Below are 26,222 nucleotides of genomic sequence, written 5' to 3' on the forward strand. Positions count from 1 at the left end.
CTGGAAATGGTCCCTTTAGCTAGTTATAAAGACCCTCTTCAGCTCGTCTAAAAAGATTCCTCTCATGTTGTCTACAATGACTCATTCAGTTCGTCTATAAAGACTCCCTTCATTTCGTCAGTAAAGATTCCTCTCAGCTCGTTTATAAAGAATACATTCAGCTCGTCTATAAAAAGTTCCTTCAGCTCGTCTACAAAGACTCCCAACTTCAGCTCTTCTATAGAGACTCCCACTTACAGCTCGTCTATAAAGATTCCCCTTTGTTCATTCATAAAGACATCCTTACGCTTATCTACAAATACTCTCCTCTCAACATTGATGGTTCCCCTTCTGACCATTGTGAATATTTTCTCCAAATATTTTTCCATACTTAAAGAAAAAACGTTGACTGCGTAGCATAGACATTATTTAAACTGTGTTAATGTGTTAGATACATTACTACTTTTTTAAATTGCATAAAATATAAGTTTTCATGTTTTGGCATGGAATTAGAAGGCAAGCAAAAACATGCATTTAAAGAATTACAAGCAGCGGCAAAAAAAAGAACACAAAAAATACGAAACGGACAAAACATTTAGCAGCACTATAGAATGTCTAATTACATGTTATGTTGGCTTGTTTTTCTTGTTGTAGTATCACAGCGTTACACATTCTTATGTCAGCAGTGAAAGCTGGCAAAAACGTCTTTCATATTTTTTGTAAATACTTGCAGACAAAAAGCTCTGAGTAACGGTAAAGAGGTTTACAACGAATACAGGGAACTCTTTTCTTCCATATTTAAATATGAGTTTTTGGAGAGGATTTAAGTAGAGGAAACATAGCGATTGGCAAGTTAAATGATCAAAAATTTTTAATATTATACAGAAGTTTCTGATCTACAAAGTCCCTGTTATCGGAAAATTTTCAATCTTGAAAAACCATGCAAATGTAATATGTACTCCGTAAGTGGGGGGCGTATACGTTATTAAAACGTGCATCTTGAACGTATACGGTATTCGCACACATGTTCGTAGGACAACAGTTGGACATACATACATACCCAGTAAAATTAAATGGAAGTGATTCCATGTGAAATCATGATTTCACGGGTTCTTTTGCATGAGTGCGAAAGGAGTCGTGAAAGATCCAATCTTTTTCATAAAATTTTCATGAGTGAAATTGAAGTGGTGGAAGATCCGATCTTTGTCATAATATTGTCATGAGTTTAAATAAATTGATAAGTACCCGCGCAATAAATTATCAAGTACTCATGTACCCGAATAATTGTGTACTTGCAGAAGTAATTGAAAATAAAAGTCAGATGAAAGTGATCGATAGTGGCAAAATTTATATATTTTAATTAAAAATACAATCTAAATTCATATAAAACAAAAGAAAAATATATTTTGTGTTTGGAAACCTGTTTCGTTTTGTGGATATTAAAAAGAAGTATGAAAAAGACTCGGTCTATAAAGCACGAGCTCCACCAGCCGACCAACACCGATATAGTAAAACATATCAAGCAGCAATTATTGGGTTGGCTGGACCATGTTAACAGGATGGATAAAAATGCCACCGGCATATGAATACGAGCCGTTTGACGTTATGCGACCCGAGGGAAGAACAAAACTCCAATGAAAAGGCCCAATTGAATATGATATCACAAAACATGGCATCCAAAATTAGAAAAGCAAAGTAGGAGATCGATGCGTTTGGAAATATGTTCATAGTTCGGCTATGGAACAATATGATCTGTTTCGTTTTGCGGATATAAAAAGAAGTATGAAAGAGACCCGGGTGACGTAGGGGATGGAAGATACCAAGCAGCGGTCCTGACCGGTTTTAACATGGCAAAACCCAGGATTTATCTTGGTCCCTCTTTCATCTCAAGTGGACACTGACCTCGCCGTGGTGTCACCTGGGGAACTGCCTTTCACACCCGTTAAAGGTAGTGAGCTAACATGTGCCGCGCGTTCACCCATAAGAACGTTAAAAACTTGGGTTTGGGCGTCGGGTTAGTAACCCTCCCCTATAAAAAACAGCCTACTATGAAAAAACGAAAGAAAAGAAAAACAAACCCCTCTAAAGTTGACGAACCCCGCAAACGTTTTAAGGACCATGATCTGCGAATCTGCACCTGGAATGTTCGCACTCTTTATAGAGAAGGTGCAGTCTTCGCATTGGCAGACGTACTTGAAAAGTACAAGACCGATATTACTGCCATACAGGAAATACGATGGATCGGGAAAGGCGTCACAACAACACCTAAAGGTGACGCACTGTATTATAGCTGCCATGACGTAAAGCATGAGTTTGGTTGTGAATTCGTAGTTAGTCGGAGACTAAAACATCTGGTATCCAGCTTCACCCCAGTGAATGAAAGACTTGCTGCAATTCGAATAAAAGCTAAATTCTTCAACATCAGCTTTATTTGCGCTCATGCTCCCACTGAAGAAAAGGACGAACAGACCAAAGATATATTTTACGAGCGCTTAGAAGAAACATATGACCGTTGCCCTGCCCATGACATTAAAATCATTCTAGGTGACTTTAATGCTAAAATTGGAAAGGAGAATATCTTTGGCCCAACAGTCGGGAAATTCAGTCTCCACAGTGAAACATCTGACAATGGTATGAGGCTGATAGACTTTGCAGCTGCAAAAAACATGGTAGTTAGCAGTACCAGATTTAATCATCTCGATATTCACAAGGGCACCTGGCTGTCTCCAGATCAGAAAACAAGAAACCAAATTGATCATGTTGTGATAGGTGGAAGACATTCATCGAGCGTGTTAGATGTACGATCGTTCCGAGGCGCAAACATTGATTCGGACCACTACCTTGTTGCAGCAAAGGTACGCACCCGCTTAAACGTAGCAAACAAAGTACGAACAGACACAACACGAAAGTTAGACATCGGTAAGCTGCAATCACAACAGATAGCCACAGCATATTCCACTCAACTAGCCCAATTGCTTAATCAAAGCACTCCTCATCCCGATAACATATCAGCGCAATGGCAAAGCATTGCCCACTCCATGTAAACAGCCGCAAAATCCATACTTGGATACCAGAGACCTCCACCAAGGAATCCATGGTATGATGAGGAGTGTCGTGCTGCCACCGAAGAGAAAAATGCGGCATATAAGGCTACTTTACAATCCGTTGCAACGCGTAGCGCACGAGAGAGATACAGGGAGAAAAGGAGAGAGGAGAAACGTCTTTTCCGCAGGAAAAAGTGAGAGATGGAAAAGCGCGAGAGTGAAGAAATCGATATGTACAGGAGCCAGAATGAAGTCCGAAAATTTTACCAAAGATTCAAGGATCAAACTGATGGCTTTGGTACAGGCACATCCTACTGTAGAGACCAGCAAGGTAATTTGGTAACTGATACAGATATTGTACTCAGGATATGGAAGGAACATTTTTCAAATATGTTGGTATCCAATAGCAGCGAAGACGAAGAAGATACCACAGTCCCAATCCCAGAAGATGGTATTGAATGTATACCGCCCAGCCAAGATGAGGTAAAGACAGCAATAAATCGGCTGAATAATAATAAGGCAGCAGGGGCCGATGGCTTACCAGCCGAGCTGTTCAAAACCGGAGGCGACACGCTGATAAGGTGTATTCATCAGCTAGTTAGCACCATCTGGCAGGAAGAACGAGTACCCGACGATTGGAACCTGAGTATCCTGTGCCCCGTCCACAAGAAGGGAGATAAGACTGTATGCTCTAACTATAGGGGAATAAGTCTACTCCCTATTGCCTACAAGATCGTGTCAGGGATATTGTGCGAACGACTAAAGTCTATGGTCAACGAGATAATTGGAGCATACCAATGCGGCTTTAGACCTGGCAAGTCCACCATTGACCAGATATTTACCCTGCGGCAAATCCTGGAGAAGGCCCAAGAGATGCAGATCGACACCTACCACCTTTTTGTCGATTATAAAGCAGCCTTCGACAGCCCGCTGCGTTCAAAGGTATTCCAAGCCATGTCTGAATTTGGTATTCCCGCAAAGCTCATCCGGCTTTGTAAAATGACTTTAACTGACACGAGGTCCTCAGTTAAAATAGGAAAGAACCTCTCCGAAGAGTTTGGTACCAAAAGAGGTTTCAGACAAGGAGACAGCCTTTCGTGTGACCTCTTCAACATCCTGCTAGAAAAGGTTATACGAGAGGCAAACGTCAAAAGAAGTGGCACAATCTACACCAATAGTCACATGTTACTTGCTTATGCTGATGATATAGACATCATGGGCCGATCAGTAAAAGAAGTAACTGATACCTTTATAAAGGTCGAAGGAGAATCTGCTAAAGTGGGTCTGGCGGTAAACGGTGGGAGACCAAGTTGATGGTGTCGACGCGCAATGCGTCCATTGAGCTCGGACCGACTGTAGAAGTTGGTTCCTATAATATTGAGGTAGTAAAAGACTTCGTCTACCTCGGCACCTCCGTAAACACAACAAACGACATCAGTTGTGAAATAAAAAGAAGAATTGTATTGGCCAACAGATGCTACTTTGGTTTAAGTAAGCAGTTTAAAAACAAAGCCACATCTCGTCAAACAAAAATAACGCTCTACAAAACACTGATACTACCCGTGCTGATGTATGGCTCCGAAGCCTGGGTACTTGCGCAAGCAGACATGGCAGTGCTTGGTGTGTTTGAGAGAAAAATTCTTCGAAAGATCTACGGACCAATCTGCGTTGACGGTGAATATCGACGTCGCATGAACCACGAGCTGTATCTGCTATACAACGACATCAATATTGTTAAACGTATCGAGATGCAGCGATTGCGTTGGCTAGGCCATATCATAAGAATGAGCGATGATGAACCCGCTAAAAAGGCGTATGAATACATGCCACATGGCGGTGCACGCAGAATTGGCAGGCCAAGGAATAGATGGCGCAAACAAGTGGATGATGAGATGAAAAGGCGCGGTATTCCAGAGTGCAAAGCAACAAATAGAGAGGAATGGAGATCTCTTCTTAGTTCGGCCTATAGAACAAATGTTCTGTAATGGGCCAGCTAAGTAAGTAAGTATGAAAGAGACCCGGTCTATAAACCACGAGCTCCACCAGCCGACCAACACCGATATAGTAAAACATATCGAGCTGCAATTATTGGGTTGGCTGGGCCATGCCAACAGGACGAGCCACTTGACGTTACGCCACCCGAGGGAAGAACAAAACTCCAATGGAAAGGCCAAGTTCAATATGATATCACAAAACATGGCATCAAAATTAGAGAAGCAAAGTAGAAGATCGGTAAAATAAGTATAAAAGATACCATAACATCATTTTTTTTTTTTGAAATAACATAACAGAATTCAAATTTATACTAGATTTCCCAAATGATGAGCTTGGATCAGAGATTGACACATAATTTATCGAATATTGGAAAATCGGAACCCCAAGTTGAAAGAAATATCTTGCAGCCATCAGAAGAGATAAATATGATATTGCAGATTAATATAATACATAAACAATTTTGAAAATTACATACAAAATAAAGAAAAATAACATCTGGCGATACAAATCATCTCTGCATTGCATTCTTGTTAGTTCAACAAATTACATAATTGTATTGCAAATTTCATTTCTGATTGGCGAAAATCCGAATCCAAAGCATTGGTGCAAGAAGCCATGACAATGAACTGGTGCAAGAAGCCATGACAATGAACTGGTGCAAAATGCCATGACAATGAACTGGTGCAAGATGCTATGATGATGAACTGGTGCAAGATGCTATGGCAATGAACTGGTGCAAAATGCTATGACAATGAATTGGTGAAAGTGTGTGTCACTCCCTTGTAAATGTCATTGGTGATTCACCTAAATTTTCACCTATGACATGTCACTTGCAGCCATGATTCAACTCATGATTTGTCATCGAACATTTTGCTGGGTACATATGCATTACAAATTGCTCGCCTTGCGGCCCCTTTTACGACGGTCCAATTTTTTTCGGAGGCAAGTCCGTACTTCCTGAGATAGTGTTATAAAGGCTCTAAATAAGCTTGCCGGCACAAACTGAAATGACTGATCAGCACGAAACTTACGAATTGAGTACACTAATACGTCGATTTGCGTTAATGTTTGGTTCCGACGAAACTTCATTGATACAAGTTCTATATCTGTATATAAGAGCTTAGTGATGACTGAGTGAGTGCATGTTGTTGGCATGTAGGGATAGGATAAGGCAGTGTATTTGGAAATTTGAACTAGAAGGGTACGAAAAGTACTAAACGGTACTAAATATGGTACCATTTGTATTAGGATTTAAAATGTCATTGGCTGAACAAGTAGAGCTAAAAGTGTAAAATTTGAGTTAAGGTCCCGGATTTGAAAAATTGTACTGAATAGTAAAGTTGGACAATCTAGTTCCTGGAGCGGATCGATCTTTCTGTTCCTTTTGCCACAAGGAACTAGTTCCTTAATATGGTTCCATGGTTCCCAATATTTCCGAGAGCGATATAGTTCAGTGAATCTTTCTCTTTCATCGTTTTTTCTATTTCCTTCGTTCCAAATAGTTCCGAGACCGATATAGTTCAATGAATTTTTCTCTTTCGTTGTTCTTTTTTATTTCCTTTGTTCCAAATAGTTCCGAGAGTGAAATTTTTTGAATAAAGATTTTCTACACTTTCATATCTCAAAATCCGAAATTACTGCTACTTCGGTTGGAAAATGTGGATAATAAAAGGTGGACTGATGTAGAATTTTTTAAATTAATACTTTGTATTCTCTGAGAATTTTAGATCAAATTTTGCAGCAAATTGGACAATGCACTCTTGGGGGGTATACAAAAACGTGGACTTCTATGGCCATTTTGAATACCGAAATCGCAAGAATGTATTTAGCAAACGGGTAAAGTAATAAATCTGAAATTTATAATGTGTGTCGCTGTTGACGTGTAGGGGTGCGATTAGGCCTTTTTTGGACATTCGAACTATAGTTTTACGAACAGTACGTATATGAATTAAATATCAATTGCCTATTGCCAATTGCAGTGTTCACCATTTTTATACCCTCCACCATAGTATGGAGGGTATATTAAGTTTGTCATTCTGTTTGTAACACATCGAACTAATCATTTGCGACCCTATAAAGTATATATATTCTTGATCAGGATAAAATTCTAAGACGATCTAGCCATGTCCGTCTGTCCGTCTGTCCGTCTGTTGTAATCACTCTAGCGTCCGCAATAATTGAGATAGAGTGCTGAAATTTTGCACCAGAGCGTCTTTTTTCCATAGGCAGGTCAAGTTCGAATATGGGCTATATCGGTCCACTTTTTGGTATAGCCCCCATATAACGGTACCTCCGGATTTGAGGTATTTTGACGTTCTTCGCCACATTTGCAGACCGAATTAGCTATAATTTGGCACTTAGGGTTCCTAGTGATCAACAAACTTATATCCTAAAGAATATGGGCATAGGTCCATGTTTTGGTATAGTCCCCATATAACGGTACCTCCCGATTTTCGGAATTTTGAGAATTTTAGCCACAATTTTTAACCGAACTATCTGTAATTTTACATTTGAGGTTCTCAGTAGTCATGAAACAACTCCACGAAACATCGTCAACATAGGTCCATGTTTGGTATAGCCCCCATATAACGGTACCTCCCGATGTTCGGTATTTTGAGAATTTTAGCTACAATTTTTAACCGAACTAGCTGTAATTTGCTATTTGAGGTTCTCAGTGGTCATGAAATATCTCCGCTAAGCATTGTCAACATAGGTCCATGTTTTGGTATAGCCCCCATATAACGGTACCTCCGGATTTTCGGTATTTTGAGAATTTTAGCCACAATTTGTAACCGAACTATCTGCAATTTGACATTTGAGGTTCTCAGTGGTCATGAAATATCTCCACCAAACATCGTCAACATAGGTCCATGCTTTGGTATAGCCCCCATATAATGGTACCTCCCGATTTTCGGTATTTTGAGCATTTTAGTTACAATTTTTAACCGAACTATCTGTAATTTGCCATTTGAGGTTCTCAGTGGTCATGAAACATCCCCACCGAACATCGTCAACATAGTTCCATGTTTTGGTATAGCCCCCATATAACGGTACCTCCCAATTTTCGGTATTTTAAGAATTTTAGCTACAGTTTTTAACCGAAATAGCTGTAATTTGACATTTAAAGTTCTCAGTGGTCATAAATCATCTCCAACGAAACATCGTCAACATAGGACCATGTTTTGGTATAGCCCCCATATAACGGTATCTCCCGATTTTTGGTATTTTGAGAATTTTAGCTGCAATTTTTAACCGAACTAACTGTAATGATCGGTATTTTGAGAATTTTAGCTACAATTTTGTCTATTCAAAAATAATCGTCAATATAGGTCCATGTTTTGGTATATCCCGCCATATAACAGTACCTCCCGATTTTCGGGAATTTTCAGTGGTCACGAAATTTCTTCACTAAAATTCGTCAACATGGGTCCATTTTTGAGGGTGTACATTGTTTTGATGAAACTACCCTTAATTTGAATCTTTAGTTCCCTGCAGCTATAAAACTTTTCCGCCAAAAAATTTAAAGATATGTTGACTCTTTGATATAGCCCTGTAGGTGGTACCTTTCACCTAGCTGAACACATTTTTTTAGATTAGATTAGATAACACTGTACAACAAAATGGAGGTGAAAGTCTGGGGCACGGAAAATTCCTCTTGGAGAAGAAAGGCCTTGGTGAGTATATTATGAACCCCGAAGGACAGATCCGCCGTAAGTCGAACTTCCGCGTTATGGCGTGATGAATTTTTTGTTATAGACCCTGTGGGCCATCAGGAATTAGCGTTTTATCTTTGTTCACTGTTGCTTAAGTGCTCTACAAAAACAACAAACCAAGATATAATGCTAATTCATGATGGCTTACAGGGTCTCTTGCAAAAACTTCATCACGCCATAACGAGGAAGTTCGACTCACGGCGCATCTGTTCTTCGGGGTTTTTAATATACACACACCAAGGGCTTTCATCTCCAAAAGGAATTATCTCTGCCCCAACATTTGTGTTCACAGTGTAATTTAAGCAATAGTGGGAGGCAGGAGGATTCTAACCATTGTCGAAAAGTTGTTCCACCTAAAATTGTAAAAGGACCCTAATTATTCCAATTTAATTAAGACTATTTTATGGTGGAGGGTATAAAAAGTTCGGCCCGGCCGAACTTAACGACTTTTTACTTGTTGTATTATATATTGTTTATTTGTATATTATTCATTTTCCGCATACGAAGTAGCGCGCATTTTGCTAGTATATGATATTATATTAGAACGGTATCTCCTGATTTTCGATATTTTCATAGTTTTTGCCTTTTTGCCCACCGAAATGGCTGAAATGTTGTATTAAGTCTGCTTTGGCGATATAAAACTTTCACCTGAAATTTGTTGATATAGGTCCACGCCTTCATGTAGGCCCATAGAACGATATCTCCCGATTTTCGGTATTTTAAAAGTTGTGGCCTCGGTATCGGACCGAGATTGCTGATATTTTGTACGTAGTCAAACTTAAAATTTGTCGGTATAGATCAATGCGGTACCCCCCAATTTTCGGTATTTTGAAAGTTGTAACCACTATATCCCACTGAAATGGCTGAAATTTGGTATTTATTCTTCGTTGGGAGTATAAATAAAATTTTAAACCAGAAATTAGTCGGTTCAGACAGGGCAAGTAATCATTATCAAAATTACGCGAAACTAATTCGTATTGCAACATATTATAATGGATTTGATAAGAGGAGGTAATAGCTTAGCTTTATGTTTTGTTAGTGCATTTTGTAATGCCAATTCGGTCATATATTTAAAGTTGACCTAAGGTTTTAGTCATCATGCCCACCAGTGCCCAACTCGCTAATAATTTACCAATGTAGGGGTTATGATTATTTAGTATTAATATGAGCTGTCATCTAGTGCCACACTTTAAATGGTGGGTCGCAGTCTAAAGCTGGCTAGAATATGGTTTCTATGGATATATGAGGGTATAACTCTATTATATGACCATGTACATTTACATAATGGACACCAATGGATAGTTCAAGAATTCTTCCAAATATGACTTACGTGGGCGGTACGTGTCTTCCAGGAAGAACGCTATAAGATCCATATTTAAAATTTTAACAATTTTCACACAAAATTTTGGTGTATTTAAATCGGTAAATTGGTTGGTTTTTAAGTTGTTTTGGAGATTGTTTTGTTTTCCCATGCCTATTTATGCACATAAGATAGTCGTTACTTTTGTTCATTACATTTTATTTTAATTTTAAAATCATAAAACAATTCATACCCCCACCAGAGAGGAAAGAGGGGAGAATTCTACGCTCATGGTTTCTTAAAATAATCTTCGCAGAAGCACAAAGCTGTAACCGGCGCATTAGCTTGATATTTACACTGAGCATTTTTTTCGCCACATTCTCCATACATGTTGATCCACTGTGCAAGGGTATAAAACATTATAGCAGGTACAAAATTTCACTCGCAAAAAACATACAGTATAAGTCCAAGTTTTGCTATGACCCCATAGGGGTGCACTATCCGATTTAAGATTTTTTGAAGATTATAGTCACATTTCTGCCAGGTATTTTCAAGTTTACGATATATCTAAAAGGTAATAATATTATTAGATATTATTAGACTATTATATTATCTGATACCTATATATACCAGAGAAAATACCATACTTAGAATACATTTTATAGATGATGGGACAAAATTTACGTAGACTTATCGTAGATTATCCAAAGTGTTATGTTAACAATTTTTTCACATAAATATACCATACTTATCTCATATAGTGAACTTAGTATTATTAGATATGTAGAGTGTAACAACAAAGCATTTCAACTACATTTACTATCTAGGTTACATGCGTATTTTATTTCTTTCTCTAGTATGTATGTAGGTATAAAACAAAAAATCCATTCCATGGTCCGTCTGTTGTTGTTGTCGTTACTATGAATGCTGTACAACAAACTACAGCTTCTGTTTTTGTAACTCTGAAAAAACGTGTGATAAATAGCCTAAAGTAAAAGTAGTTTGCAACGCAGAACAAAGCAAATGTAGTCTAGTTGTGCACGTTAATTCGAATGTTGGCATTTGTTTTAAGTAAATTATGAAAAATAAAAATAAAGCAATTTAGGAAAATGAAAAAAAAAGTAAAAACAAACTGCAAGTCATAAACATGAGTCGTTATAATACGAAATGTCTTTAAAGTGATGAAATTGTTAGAGGAAAGTTTGGTCCACTTTTTCCGTTGAGATTAAAAATTAATTAAAATAAAATTGTTTAAATGACAGGTGAATTTACAGATCATGTGAGACATTTTAAAGGTATTTCTACAAACACACACAATGTGTACTACACATACATATGTATGTATTAGAGTGGGGCGATTTGAACACAATCACGGGCGCCTGGAGTTTCTGATTCTTGGGATTGTACTGAGCAAAAAAGTCAACTAGACCATATGTCTACGCTGAAAATCGAGCCCCCGGATTTTGACTTGAAGTTTTTTTTCAAGGATTTTTGGATATTTTGGCATATAACAATCAAACCACTGAGATTTTCGATCCAACACAAAGACAACAATTGTAGCCAAGACAATAATAAAGAACTCTCTAGTACATCACAAAAGCATTGGAACGCTCCTTCAGGTAGTTATGGCCTCGAGAAGGTGCACATTTTTCGGAAAATATCGATAAACGACACTGTGCTACAAAATGGAACTCAAGGTCAGTGGGTGGAAAAATTCTTTTGGAGATGAAAGCCCTTGGTGAGTGTACTGAGAAGCCAAAAGGAAATTTTCACCGTAGGTCAAGTTTCCGAGATATTGCGTGATTAATGGTTTAATTTTGGCCCCTTAATTTGTGATCAAATAGCTTTATATCTCTCTAAAGCGTTATTGTAGCTTTATTTTGACATTACATGTCTTCAGTCAAATCAAATGGTGAATCTTTTTGTAGAATATTTCATCCCTCTAACTCAATTCCTTACATGTCCTTTTCGTCCTTTATTTTTTGAACCGCAGTAAAAGTACCACAAGGCGAGATTTTTCAGCATCCAAATATTCTACAAAAACTTTGTTCAGAAGATTTTAGGTACGGTTCTCATTGATGACCAATCGATATTTCCCCGTTTTCATGGTCCTTTTTGACATTTTACCGGTTTTTGTTCAGAAAACTATGTTTTGTTTTTATGTATATTCGTTATTGGTCTGTGGTGCTTCTGAAATACTTACCATAAATAGCTCTTGTAATGACGAACACGTTAATAACAAATTTTATTGGAGGAAAGATCCGGTTATCTAAATTTTTGAACCGGATATTCTGATATGTAAACCGATTTTGGAACCGGTTTTAAGTAACCGATTAACCGAATATGATATACATATACATAGAAAGCTAATAAAATGGTTAATCAAATGACAGCAAGTAGCTGATTACATGTAATGAAGACATGTAATGTCAAAATAAAGCTACATACAATAACGCTTTAGAGAGATATAAAGCTATTTGATCACAAATTAAGGGGCCAAAATTAAACCATTAATCACGCAATATCTCGGAAACTTGACCTATGGTGAAAATTTCCTTTTGGCTTCTCAGTACACTCACCAAGGCCTTTCATCTCCAAAAGAAATTTTCCACCCACTGACTTTGAGTTCCATTTTGTAGCACAGTGTCGTTTATCGATATTTTCCGAAAAATGTGCACTTTCTCGAGGCCATAACTACCTGAAGGAGCGTTCCAATGCTTTTGCGATGTACTAGAGAGTTCTTTATTATTGTCTTGGCTACAATTGTTGTCTTTGTGTTGGATCGAAAATCTCAGTGGTTTGGTTGTTATATGCCAAAATATCCAAAAATCCTTGAAAAAAAAAATCAAGTCAAAATCCGGGGGCTCGATTTTCACCGCAGACTTATGGTCTAGTTGACTTTTCTGCTCAGTACAATCCCAAAAATCAGAATCTCCAGGCGCCCGATAACACTTTTTTCCTTCCATACAAATCGCCCCGGCCTAGTATGTATGTTCGTTCACTTGTTTTTTCTTCACAATGAAATTGACGCCCATGTGCCATTACATGCAGATAAATTCATATTCCTCATTTCCAAGAATGTCTTTATGATGCTCATTTCTGTCATATGTCATATATTATAATGGTAAGTCCAGCAAATAAATATTTTTGTTCAAGGGTTGCCATGTGATTAAGTTGTGCTTACAAAGTATAGGTTTATAGTAAGCGCAATTTTCACATTTTGGAAATTAAAACATTGAATTTAAAAAAATTGAATTTTGGCTACTATTGTCGTGGATCTGACTTTATGGAATTTTAATAGTATAATAAATAAATTAAATTCACTTTAGATATATGCATTTTTTCTGAATATTAGGAGGACTATAGTCTGCAGCCACCGTGACTTAGTGGTAAGTAATTTGCACGCAGAAAAGTAAATGACTTCAGTAAAATGCTGGCCACAATTTCAAAGTACTTAGGCTATGAATAACTACATTATAAGTACTCGTATTACCATGCCATGTTCGAGCTTCTAAATATATGTGTTGGCGTGATACCACTGACCGTCGATAGCTCAGGGATGAAAAGAGAAGAAATAAAAGACAAAATAAACAAGTGTATCAGTTTCAAATATTTTCGATTTATGGGTAGTAAAAGTGAGTTTCTTAGAATTAGAAACGCTTACCTTTTGAGTGATGACTACGAAACGATAGCAATAGGAGTGTGACTCCTTTGAAAGTTAAAATGCCAGTGTAATTGCCAGTAAGCATAAAAGCGCTAACAGGGTTGTAATCAACTACGACGACGACAGCATTGGAAAGCGCCCCTCTGCATCCGAACTGAGCGAATATGACTTTTAGGAGAGAGTGTGGGAAAGAATTAACATTCTCTCCCAGTATCCGAAACAGGCGAATATGACTCCTAAAAGAAAGGCAGAGAAGATTTCCCCATTGAGCTCCAAAGAGCGGCCAATTATTGCTGTTAATTGTAATGCTGCCGAAGGGGAAACTAATGTATGGAATGTATACATTGGCGTAACCAATGCATCGAACTTATACAATATGCATATAGAAGCGTTTGGCCAAATAGCGTTGTACCGAATCGTTTGGTCAAAAAAGATATTAAGAGAATACACCATATAATTATACAAAACATTACGATCCTTATGACATTTGAAAGCTATAATTTAAACAATTTAGAATTACCTTGTACAGTTCGTTTTTATACCCCCACCATAGTATAGGGTGTATATTAAGCTTGCGATGAAGTATACGAGTATATGGGGATTTCTGAGTGAAATCGGACACATTTTCAAAATGAGGTTTTTGATTTTCTTTATTTTTTGTTGTGGTGATGCTGCTTATTAACAAAACATTTCAGTATGCTTTCAAAATTTTTTCGACCAACGGCTCCAGAGATATCGCGCCTTGAAAACGTCGAATTCTGTAAAAACTGTATGCAAATAAATACCCATAACTTATTTAATATTGGTCCAATTTGAAAAATCTGTTTTTGTATATTTTATTGTTTTATCAGCTATTTAAAAATAAACAAGTAAGAAAAGTCTATAGTCGAACGGAGCCGACCATGGGATACCCTATACCACTATCCCTGGACAATCGATCTCCACGGAACTTATTTTCAATGATTGTGAAAATTTGATTATCAAATATCAGAGATGTAATGTATAATACTTATGATCAAAACCAAAAAGTTATCTAGCATGACAAAGACATTTTTGTACAAGGACAGGAAAATTTAGTTCACACAAACTAAAATGTAATGAAACCCACTTATGTAGTACTACTACTTCCGTTGTTTAACCGCTACGTTATTGAAATTTTTACCAATTTCACACAAAAGTTTCAGTACATTTAGCCCGCTAAGTATTATCTGATCTTCACGTTGGTTTGTACGCTTCTTCTTCATCATAAACTCAAACTTTGTTTAAAATTTTGCGGGTTATTATTTTGACCTACAGAGCCGCTACAAAATTGGTTAAAATTTTGTTTTTGGTCCATTTCATCCCCTGAACATTTCACGATCATCACCAAAAACTAATCATTTCTATTCTGACCCGAACACAATCTCCTTAAAAAATTTGTTATTGAAGTTCAAATTGCCTTAAGCTTGTTTACGATTTTTAATGGACGGACACACACCGCTAAATCGCTTTATCTCGTCGAGATATGAATTTTGGCATACCAAATAAGGGGTCTAGGACGAATATTTCGTGATGCTACATAAACTATTGGAGAGACAATATGTAGCATGGTATAAAAATGTGGTTCTCTACACAGAACCCAATATATATTAGGCAGAAGGCCCATTATCTAGCAAACACTTTATTGCAATTTACATCAGGGGAAAGGTCAGTAGTTTGTTTCCATATGTAGGCTACTTTGCGAAATATATATGTCCTCAAGGAATTAAAATATCGACCAAAAATAAAATTTTTATATTTTTCATACAAAAGTAATGGTCCATTTCACCCGCTAAAGAATATCAGATCATCATTCAAAATTGTAGGCATCTTTTTCGACCTATACTCTTACCCGAGGCAAAATTTCGTGACTATTGATGTATAATTGCGACTTCTAGCGAGTTTATTATTACACTACAAACAAATAACGGGATATATTAAGCTGTAACTCTGTTATCTGATCATGCACACCAACATAAATGGCATCAATTGAAAGGTCAAGCGTCCCACTTTCAAGTATATCTCACTTGTCCGGAATGTCACTTCCAGGAATTAAGATATAAGCTGTATATTAAAAAATTTCACAATTTTCACACAAAAGTTTTGGTCCATTTAACCCTCTAAATATTATCCGATCGCCATCTCAAATTGCAAGCTTCTCCTTTGTGATATACTCTTACCCTATTTAAAATTACGCGTGTATCGGACTATTATTGAGACCTACAGAGCCGCTACAAAATTGGATAAATATTATGTTTTTGGTCCATTTCACCCGCTAAATATTTCACGATCATCACCAATAAGAATAGGGATCTATTCTGATCTGAACCCGACCTCCATACAAAATTTGGTGACGATCGGTCCATAATTGCGGCCTGGAGCGTATTTACAATTTATAATGGACAGACGGACGGACGGACGGACGGACGGACACACATCTCAAAATCGCTTTATCTCGTCGAGATATGAAAAATGGTAAACCACATTGCGGGTCTCCGAAGAATATTTCGCGGTGTTACATGAATTTTTACCAAAACAAACTTATAATACCCTTTTCCACATTGTGGTATAGGGTATAAAAATAGAATTAGGAGGGTTGGCGTTTTTTATTTGGGATGGCGACTTCTATTATGCTTTTCAAAATAGTCAGGCTTAATCCCATAGTCGTTGTTTTAATATTTTATTAAAACAACTTTAATTTATTAGTAAGAAAAGATTGGCGATGTTTACCAAGGGGTAAGGCAGGGAAGACTATAGTTTCAGATCTCGCCACAGATCTTCATCAGTTTCCTCGTTTCTTGTGTTTCAACAAGAAACATTCTATAATCAAGTGTCAATTGCTCGCTGAAATAGACAAGTGTCCAAAGAAATACTCTGATCGAGAATTTCTTTGGCACTACCTAAACTCGAGCACTGCTATGCGTTCATTGAGTCTCAACGAAAAAAAAACACATAACTAATTTGTTGGTATTGCTTATTAACAGCAATAAACCACATATTTGACGGGGCCCTGTCACACAATTAGGAGGGTTGGCGTTTTTTATTTGGGATGGCGACTTCTATTTTGCTTTTCAAAATAGTCAGGCTTAATCCCATAGTCGTTGTTTTAATATTTTATTAAAACAACATTTATTTCTTAGTGGGAAAAAACAAGAAACAAGGGAACTGATGAAGATCTGTGGCGAGATTTGAAGCTATAGTCTTCACTGCCTTACCCCTTGGTAAACATCGCCAATTTTTTCCCACTAATAAATTAAAGTTGTTTTAATAAAATATTAAAACAACGACTATAGGATTAAACCATACTATTTTGAGAGCAAAATAAAAAATAGAACACAAATTTTGCTCAGTGGGCTTGGATGCAATTTTCGCGATTTAATGTTTAATATAAATTTTTAAAAATGATTGACCCCTTCGATTTTCTTGAAAATTTTTTTTACTAAACTACGATCATTTTAAGTCCTATTTGGTAGTGGGATTCAAATGATTACTATTTTCTCTTAATTTTCTAAACTTTGTCAATACAATTTTTCCTTTCGTCCGCTATAATTGGGATCCAAAGCGATATTTTAGCACCAGGATGCATTTTTTATAGACATGCCAAGTTCGAAGATGACTATACACTGTGCTCCTGAACCCACTTTAAATGAAAGGAGCTTACACCTGGGAAGTTTTTGCGGATTCTGAAACCACAATGTTCATAGATGAGAAAAATCAAAAAACAAAAAATTCGCCGGAGCGCTTTTTAAAAAGTCGCGGTCAAAATTTAAATTTTTTAGGGTTTTTTAGGTTTTCACGATTTTGCTTGGAAACCGCATGTCCTATCGAAATGGGATTAAAGAAAATATTCTAGCTGTGAAAATTCTCTACCAAATTTACCTTTACGATAATTTGTAGATTTTACCATTTTTGAGATATAGAATTTCAAATTCGGACAATGCACTGAGTCTATCGCCACCTTATAAAGCAATGTCATGTACGGTGCACCTTAACTAACCTTAAATAAAAACCGCTTAACCCTGGGAAGTTTTTGCGGATTCTAAAACAGAAAATGTTCATAGATGAGAAAAATCCAAAAACAAAAAAATAGCTGGAGGGATTTTTAAATAAATCGCGGACAAAGTTCACATTTTTTTTAGGTTTATTTTAAGTTTTCACCAGTTTGCTTGGAAACCGCAAGTCCTATCGAAATGGGACTAAGAAAAATGTTGTAGCTGTAAAAATTCTCTAGAGGAGTGACCGTTATGATTTGTTCCTAGAATTTATAATTTTTGCGATATAGAAGTTTTAACGATTTGCTTGAAAACGGTAAGTCTCCTCAAAATGGAAAGTCTTATCAGAATGGAAAATCTTATAGCTGTGAAAATTCTACAAGATTGTCTTTCGTAATTTTTTCCAAGGTTGTACCATTTTTGAAAAAACGCCCTGAAAATGTGAAATTTAACCGTGATTTATTTAAAAACCGCTCCGGCGATTTTTTGTGTTTTTTGATTTTTCTCATCTTTGAACACTGTAGTTTCAGAATCCTCAAAAACTTCCCAGGTGTAAGCTCCTTTCAATTAAAGTTGGTTCAAGAGCGCCGTGTATATCGATCCACGTTTGGTATAAACCCATATAACGGTACTTGCCGATTTACGGTATTTGCGTGGCTTTTCACGATAATTTGATTTTTGAGGCTCTATGTAGTCCTCCACCAAAAACTGTCTCTATAGGTCCATGTTTTGGTATAGCCCACATACAACGATACCTGCCGATTTTTTGTATTTTGAGAATTTTAGTTAAATTTTTGAACGAACTACCTGTAATTTGACATTTGCGATTCCCCGTGTCCAGCTTAAACTGCCAGTATAAGTCCATGTTTTTGCGTATGCCCAATATAAGAATACATCACGATTTTTAAACGAGCTACTAGTAATTTTCCATTTGAGTTTAGGAGTGGTCACAAAACTTCTTCATTTTAAATTGTCACCATATGTCCATGTTCTGGTATAGCCCTCATACTGTATATCCCGAGTTTATGTATTTTGAGGATTTGACATTTGAGATTCTGATTGTTCACAACATTCTTCCGTCAATATAGGTAAATGCTTTGGTATATCCGCCATTTCCTGTACTTCCCGATTTCCTGTATTTTGAGGTTTGAGGTTCCCTGCAGTCATGAAACATCCCAAACGAAAATTTTTAATTTTGAGGATTTTAGCTAGATTTTTAAAAGAACTAGCTGTAAATAGACTTTTGAGGTTCCCAGTGGTCACAAAACTCCTTTACTAATAATTGTCAACATAGGACCACGTTTTGGTACTTCCCAATTTTCAGTATTTTGAGAATTTTAACTACATCTTGATCGTTTTGCAGCAATAAAACTTCATATCGGCCTTTATAAAAAAAGGTAAAAAAGTAATAATTAAAAGGAAACCTGAAATATGTCTATAATGTGTAAAAATTATTCTTAACCAAAACCATAACTTACCTTAATCTAATTCCTCCTATACACATTTCACATTGAATCACAAAACTTCTTCACCAAAAATTGTCAACATAGGTTGATATTTTGGTATAGCCCTTTTACCTCCCTCCCGATTTTCGGTTTTTTGAGAAGTTTAGCTACATTTGTTGACTGAACTGTGTGTAATTCGAGGTTTGAAGTTCCCAGTGGTCACAAAATTTCTCCGCCAAAAATGTCGACATAGGCCCATAAAACGGTGCCACCTATTTCAGTTTGTTTTGTTAGTTTTTATCTACATTTTTGGGCAAGTTTGAATGTCTTTTGACAGTGGTTAAAAACTCCTTCATCAAAAATTAAATACAGAAATTTCTGAGTGAAATCGGACACTTTTTCAAAATAAGGGTTTTGATTTCCTTTATATTTTGCTGTGTTGATGCTGCTCATCAGCAAAAAATTTTAGTATATATTTTTTTTTTTTTTTTTGACTAAAGGTTCCACTGATATCGCGACTGGATAAAGTCAAATTCTGTAAAAAAACTATATGCAAAGAAATACTCATAACTTCTTTAATATTGGTCTAAACAGAAAAAAATTGTTTGTGTTTTTTTATTTTTTTATCAACTATCTAATAACAAATAGAACAAGTAAGAACAGTGTTAAGTTCGGCCCGGCCGAACTTGTTATACCCTCCACCACAAGTTGTATTGAAGTAAAACTGAATAATCAGCTTCCTTTCGTTTATGAAGAAGACTAAATACCACATTCAACCAATTTTGGTAAAACAATGTGGCTAACATGCAAAATACCAGCAAGTGGGAGCTACCGTTCTATGGGGGCTATATGGAGGCGTGCACCTGTACGTACAAATTTCAGCCATTTCGGTGGAATATTGAAGCCACAACCTTCAAAATTCTGAAAATAGGGAGATACACTACTATGGGGGCTACATAAAGGCGTGGACCTATACATACAACTTTCAGGTGCAAAGTTTTGCACCCCTGGGAACACTAAATACCAAATTTCAGCCATTTCGGTTTAATATTGAGACCACAACCTTCAAAATACCAAATATCGGGAGTTACCGTTCTATGGGGGCTATATGAATGCGTGGACATATATCGACAAATTTCATATGTACAGTTTTATACCCCAAATAAGGACATTTCTCGTGGAAAGTTTTGTACCCCCAACGAAGACTAAGTAGCAAATTTCAGCCATTTCGGTATGATAAAGAAGCTAAAACCTTCAAATACCGAAAATCGGGTGGTACCCTTCAATGGGGGCTATATAAAAACGTGGACCGATATAACCGATTTGCAATACCAAACATCCTAGTAATAGAAACCGTAGCAAATTACAAGGGTCTCCGACAAATAGTTCCATGTGTTACAAATGGAATGACAAATTTAATTATTTCCTCCATATTATGTATACAAAATTTTTGCACAGTGGGCTTGGATGCAATTTTCGCGATCTAATATTTAAAAATCAATTTTTATCGATGATTGAAGAGTACAATCATTGAATTCTTGAATCTTCTTGAATTTTTATACCCTCAGCATTTTAGCATAGCGAGGGTGTATACACTTTCATATGGGTAAAATGTGCCTCTTCGAAATAATGGTTTTAGACCCCAAGTATGTTTGGACGAAATGTGTTTCAGACAATTTGGAGTTGATTTAGCAATGTCCGTCCCTCTGTCTGTCTGGCTGGCTGGCTAGAGCGCACGACAACTCTCGAACGGATCTTTGCCCAAACTTAGTTTAAGTTCGAAGATGGTTATATCGGTCCACTCCTTCCGGTACCTCCCCCACAAAATTTCGGAAATGTTCCAAAAATTTGTGCGCACGATTATGGACAGATTTGGTCCATACTTTGTACATCGTGAAATTTCTACCAGACCTAGACGAATTTCCAATATGGACTCAATATATCCTTTCCTTCGGGCACCTCCCACACAAAATTTCGGAAAAGTTCAGTTTAGGACCTGCTCTCGAATCGATCAATGCCGGTCCACCACTTCCGGTACTTCTCCCCAATATTTAAAAAAAAATTCCCTAAAATGCTTGGACGATATCACTTGAATGGGGTAACCAATTAGGTGGAAACTTTGGTTCTCCTAATATTTTGTCAAAATTTAGTTTAACTTCTAAAATGGCCCATATCGGTCCTCCCTAAGTGTACCTCCCCCACAAAAGTTCAACATTTGTGTCTTAGTGCAGTTAATTCCTAATCCACAATTTTATCGGCAAGTTCAAATGTTCTAAAAGGGCCAAAAAATTCTGAAGAGATCCTAAATACATTCGATCTGTCCGTTGACTTTTTTAGTTGTTTTGTATTAAACTACGATTAATTACAAAAATTTTAAGTCCTATTTGGAAGTGGGATTCGAATAATCACTATAGTTTCTTCTAGCATTTCCAGAACTAGTGATTGGCAATCCTAAAGGATATAGTATATGTATGTATATAAAAATACACACAATTTACCATTTATGATCTGAAAGGAATAACATTTAACAGTTCTCGTTGTTTTTTGTTTTGTTTTTATTTTCTGTAGCCGTCTTCTTGTAAACTTTCGCATATTGTATATTGCATGCATTTCCGTTTCCGTTCGTAAACATAAAAATACAACGACTGTATGGAAGAGGTCATTCCCGGCAATATGTCATTATAGCATAAGCGAATGTCACCAGCAAGCACGCACACACAGACACAAATAACTATTATTGTTGCCTATCACATACTCCATCTTAAAGACAACATCATAACTTGACTTGTATGTATGTACGTACCCATGTGTGAGATAGTAAGCATTCAAATTGGATCGTTCGCTTTTTAATGACGCTATTCAATATTCTCTTGCCATTTCATTGTAATGATAATTGCTGTCTTAAGAGGATAGTTGTGAATATTAAGATGAAAAAATACGTATTTGCATATAAATTTAATGAAGACAAATAATGATTGAATATAAAAATAAATAATAATAATAATGAGGTGAGGCGGTAATGAGGTAACAAGTAAAAAGGGCGCTTAGTTGGGTCATTTATTTTCTTTATTTTATGTTAATAATTTCTTCTTGCAAAGGGCATTTATTCATTTTGTTGAAAGAAAGCTATGTAAGTTTCATTATTAGCTTAACCTGCTCATATTCTCATAGATAAACAATATGGCCAGAAACATTTGAAACAATTATTTGCTCCCTAATAAAATCTAACAGATTGAAATTATGATTAATAGTTCTATGATGTCGGCACGACTGAAGATTAATTGTGCAATAAAGAAGTTCCTTAAATTAATAAAATGACACTAACCTAAAGAGGCTGATATGTTAACAGCCCTTTTTAATGATTCTCTTTGAAACATCATATCATGGTAGAAATCAAATAACGCACAATTACCAGTGACACGAGGAAATAATGAAATGCCAAAAATAAACATGAGTCCAATATGTCACAGAGTAAACATATAAACACCACTACCACAAAGAACATGCTCACTCATTCATTACAAAAATATGAATTGGACAAAAATAAACGGAAGTAATTGTTAACATATGCCAACGAAATGTGTTTGGAATTTGCAATTAATGAATGAGCCAAATAATTTAAGCCTAAATTTGTTTTTGTTTATTTCTTTGGGATGAGATGTGAAAGAGTGTGTTTGCCCCTAGGATATAGGATATACATACATAGATATTCAACTATTATGTTCATATACATATATAAAATTGAAATTATGTGCAATGGGTTGACGTGCAGAGTTTAAAAATAGTTCAGTTATAAAAAACAAAAATCAGTAATTATAACGCCCACCACTAAGTATGTATGAATTAAATGATTTGAAAAACAAATCAAAGGAATTTAGATGTGAACAAATTCAAAATAGATATATAAACAATGTTTTGAAAGATTTTAATATCTGTCAAACTGCGAACCAGGAAATGTAGTATTTTGTAATAGCAGCAGGAAAAAGAACGAGATAAATTAAAATGCATTAAATCGGAAATGCTTAATGGTCTAAAGTCCATAAAAACCATTTAATGTGTTGCGTATAATTATTGTAGATAAAGTTAAAAATACGCTCATATGTACGAATCATTAAACCCCAATTTTCTTGCTGAAGCAATATTATTATTTATTGTTTTTTCTTATTTTGTAGAAAACACATGAATATAACTGTTCATGATCAGAAAAATGTAGACTTGGAATGTCGGTTTTGTGATTCAAAAATATTAAGCGTTATAATTTTGAGATATGTTATACCCTTAGCCTTTAGGCTTAAGGGTATATGGCAAATAACAAATTCCTTTGCAATTCCATTTGAAAAAAATTAAAAAAATTTTTTGCGAGCACATCTACGATTTTTAGTATAGAGTTAAAGGAAAAAAATCTGGTTTCAAATCTGCTCGCGTTCACGAAATTGGCCGATGCTCGCAAAAGTTATAGCGGTTTTTATCCTCTTATAAAGAAAAAATATTTTAAAATTTCTTATTTTTTGTATTGAGAAAATGTAAGCATATATCAGTAACAGCATTTGATATCCATCCGTAGATGCACCAAAATTTCCAAAATGTGTTTTTATTTTCGCGGAAAATCAAAAAAATTAAAAAAATCTGGCAATAAATTCAAATTATACTAACTCAGAGTCCGTATAAACCTCTAAAAACTAAATTAATAATACGTACAGAAACTAGACAACGCGTAAAAAAATGTGAAACCAAAATTATAAACATTGGCTTTATAAATTGCATATTATAACAACAACAAAAGAGAAACAACTCATTGTTGGAAAATATTGTTACAAATATATTTTTTGGTTTGTTTCGAAAAATTAGAAAAAATATTTGAGAGTTATCCAACTATTTCGCTAAAATCTAATACATAAATTAAAGTATTCTGATAAAACTTTATCAAAATATATGGTTTACCATCGTGAAAGCTTAACTGCTTACTGCGATAATTTATAAGGATAGGAAATTAAGAGTAATATTGAAATTACTATCATTTAAAAGATATGAAAATTAAAAAGCCTGTAATTCGCGAATTATTTAAAGTCGGTTGATGCGCATCCGATTTTGGATAAAGCGAATCAATCTCTTTCAATATTTATCCATATTTCGATGTTTCACTCAGCGACCATTGTGTGCCGCCAGTTGCATCATGCACTGCAAAAAACCTTAAAGTTGGTAAAAGTCGCGCAATGTGCATACGATTTTGATGCGCATCCGGTTTCATCAGCGCCCATCAAAAATATGTCAATATACACCTATTTCAAATAGATTCTTCAAAAATCGCGGATGTGCCTCCACATTCAATTTTTGGCGAAATATCCATATTACTCGCGTATCTCTGTTTTTTATGACACGTGTTTTCGCAAATATTATAATCGCGAGTAAAGGATTACATTTATGTATAAAATTTTAAAGAAAATCGCGGTTTAGTACGCGGATTTGTCAAAATATATTTTTGCTGATTTTCCGATTTTCAAGGTATCTATATCCGCGGTTTTAGTAGATGAATTCGATCGCGGAAGGCTTCATTAGAACCGTCGCGTAAAAAAACTAAATTCACGCGGGTTTCAAAGGAAATTGAATGACAGTTGTAAATTTTACACGCAAAAAATATGTTTTGTAAGAAAATTCACGCATGAAATTTTGGCCTTTCGACTCCAATTACCAGGATGCTGTAAGGAGCACACTCATGAGATATGCACCAAACGACGTAAAATCACGAGTTCTATAATCGTGTTATGAGTTTGGAATATTATCTTCTTGCGCTTCCGGATTATTAAAAAAATTCAAAAAACCTCGAAATTCCGGCTTCAAAATGTCAGCATCAATTTTAGGTGGGTGCAGTGGATATATCGAAAAATCATACACAACTATCTTATTGCCCATGGAGTATTCTGTGATTCATTCTTTGGGAATAGGTCTATAAAATGTAAGGTTAAGCCAGAAATCGCATGGGAACATAAAAAAACTTGTTGGCTTCAACCCATTTTTGCCCATTTTTCTAAATTGATGCCAACACAGCTTCCACGAAAATTAATTTTAATGGTCGACATTATGGGATCCCTCCTAAAACACTTCATTTTAAAGAATTGTGGTCATACTTTATAGAATATGTTAACAGTTCAAGAATTCTGAAAGGATGAAACTCGGATTCATCGATTGCAAAACATTTTTGTTATTTACCATATACACTTTGATACGACCAAAATATGCAAGTATGTTTGAACGAAATTAGTTTCAGACAATTTGGAGTTGATTAAGCCATGTCCGCCCGTCTGGCTGGCTGGTGCGCACAATAACCCTCGAACGGATCATCCGATTCGAACCAAATTTTTGGTATCGTAATATTTTGTCCAAACTTAGTTTAAGTTTGAAGATGGGCCATATCGGTCCACTCCTTCGGGTACCACCCCCACAAAATTTAAACATTTTTCTGTAAAATGGTGTGAACGATAACTCGCGAATAGAGCAATTGATTAGGTTCAAACTTTGCACATCGTACTATTCTTTCCTGATATACACATATGGCAAAAATAACACTGTGACACAAAATGGAACTCAAAGTCTGGGGGGTGGAAAATTTCTTTTGGAGATGAAAGCCCTTGATGAGTATACTAAGAACCCAAAAGGAAATTTTCGCCATAGGTCAAGTTTCTGAGATATCGCGCGATAAAGTTTTTGATTTTTTCCCTAGAATACTTGGGAAAATACCTCCATATCTCTGTTTGGCGTTATTGTAGCTTCGTTTTGAAGTGACATGTCTTCAGTCAAATCGATTGGCGAATCTTTTTGTAGAACATTTCATTCTTCTAACTCAATGCCTTTCCTATCCTTTTCGTCCTTTATTTCTTGAACCGTAGTGAAAGTACCACAAGATGAGATTTTTCAGCATCCAAATATTCTACAAAAATGTTGCTCAGAAGATTTTAGGTACAGTTCTCTTTGACAACTAATCGATTTTGTCCCGTTTTCATTGTCATTTTTGACATTTATTCGGACTTGGTTCAGAATTAAACTATGTTTTGTTTTTCTGTATATTCGTCATTGG

The sequence above is a fragment of the Musca autumnalis genome, unplaced genomic scaffold (assembly GCF_047663935.1).
Source record: "Musca autumnalis isolate F117 unplaced genomic scaffold, ASM4766393v1 scaffold_1, whole genome shotgun sequence".
Taxonomy (NCBI): domain Eukaryota; kingdom Metazoa; phylum Arthropoda; class Insecta; order Diptera; family Muscidae; genus Musca; species Musca autumnalis.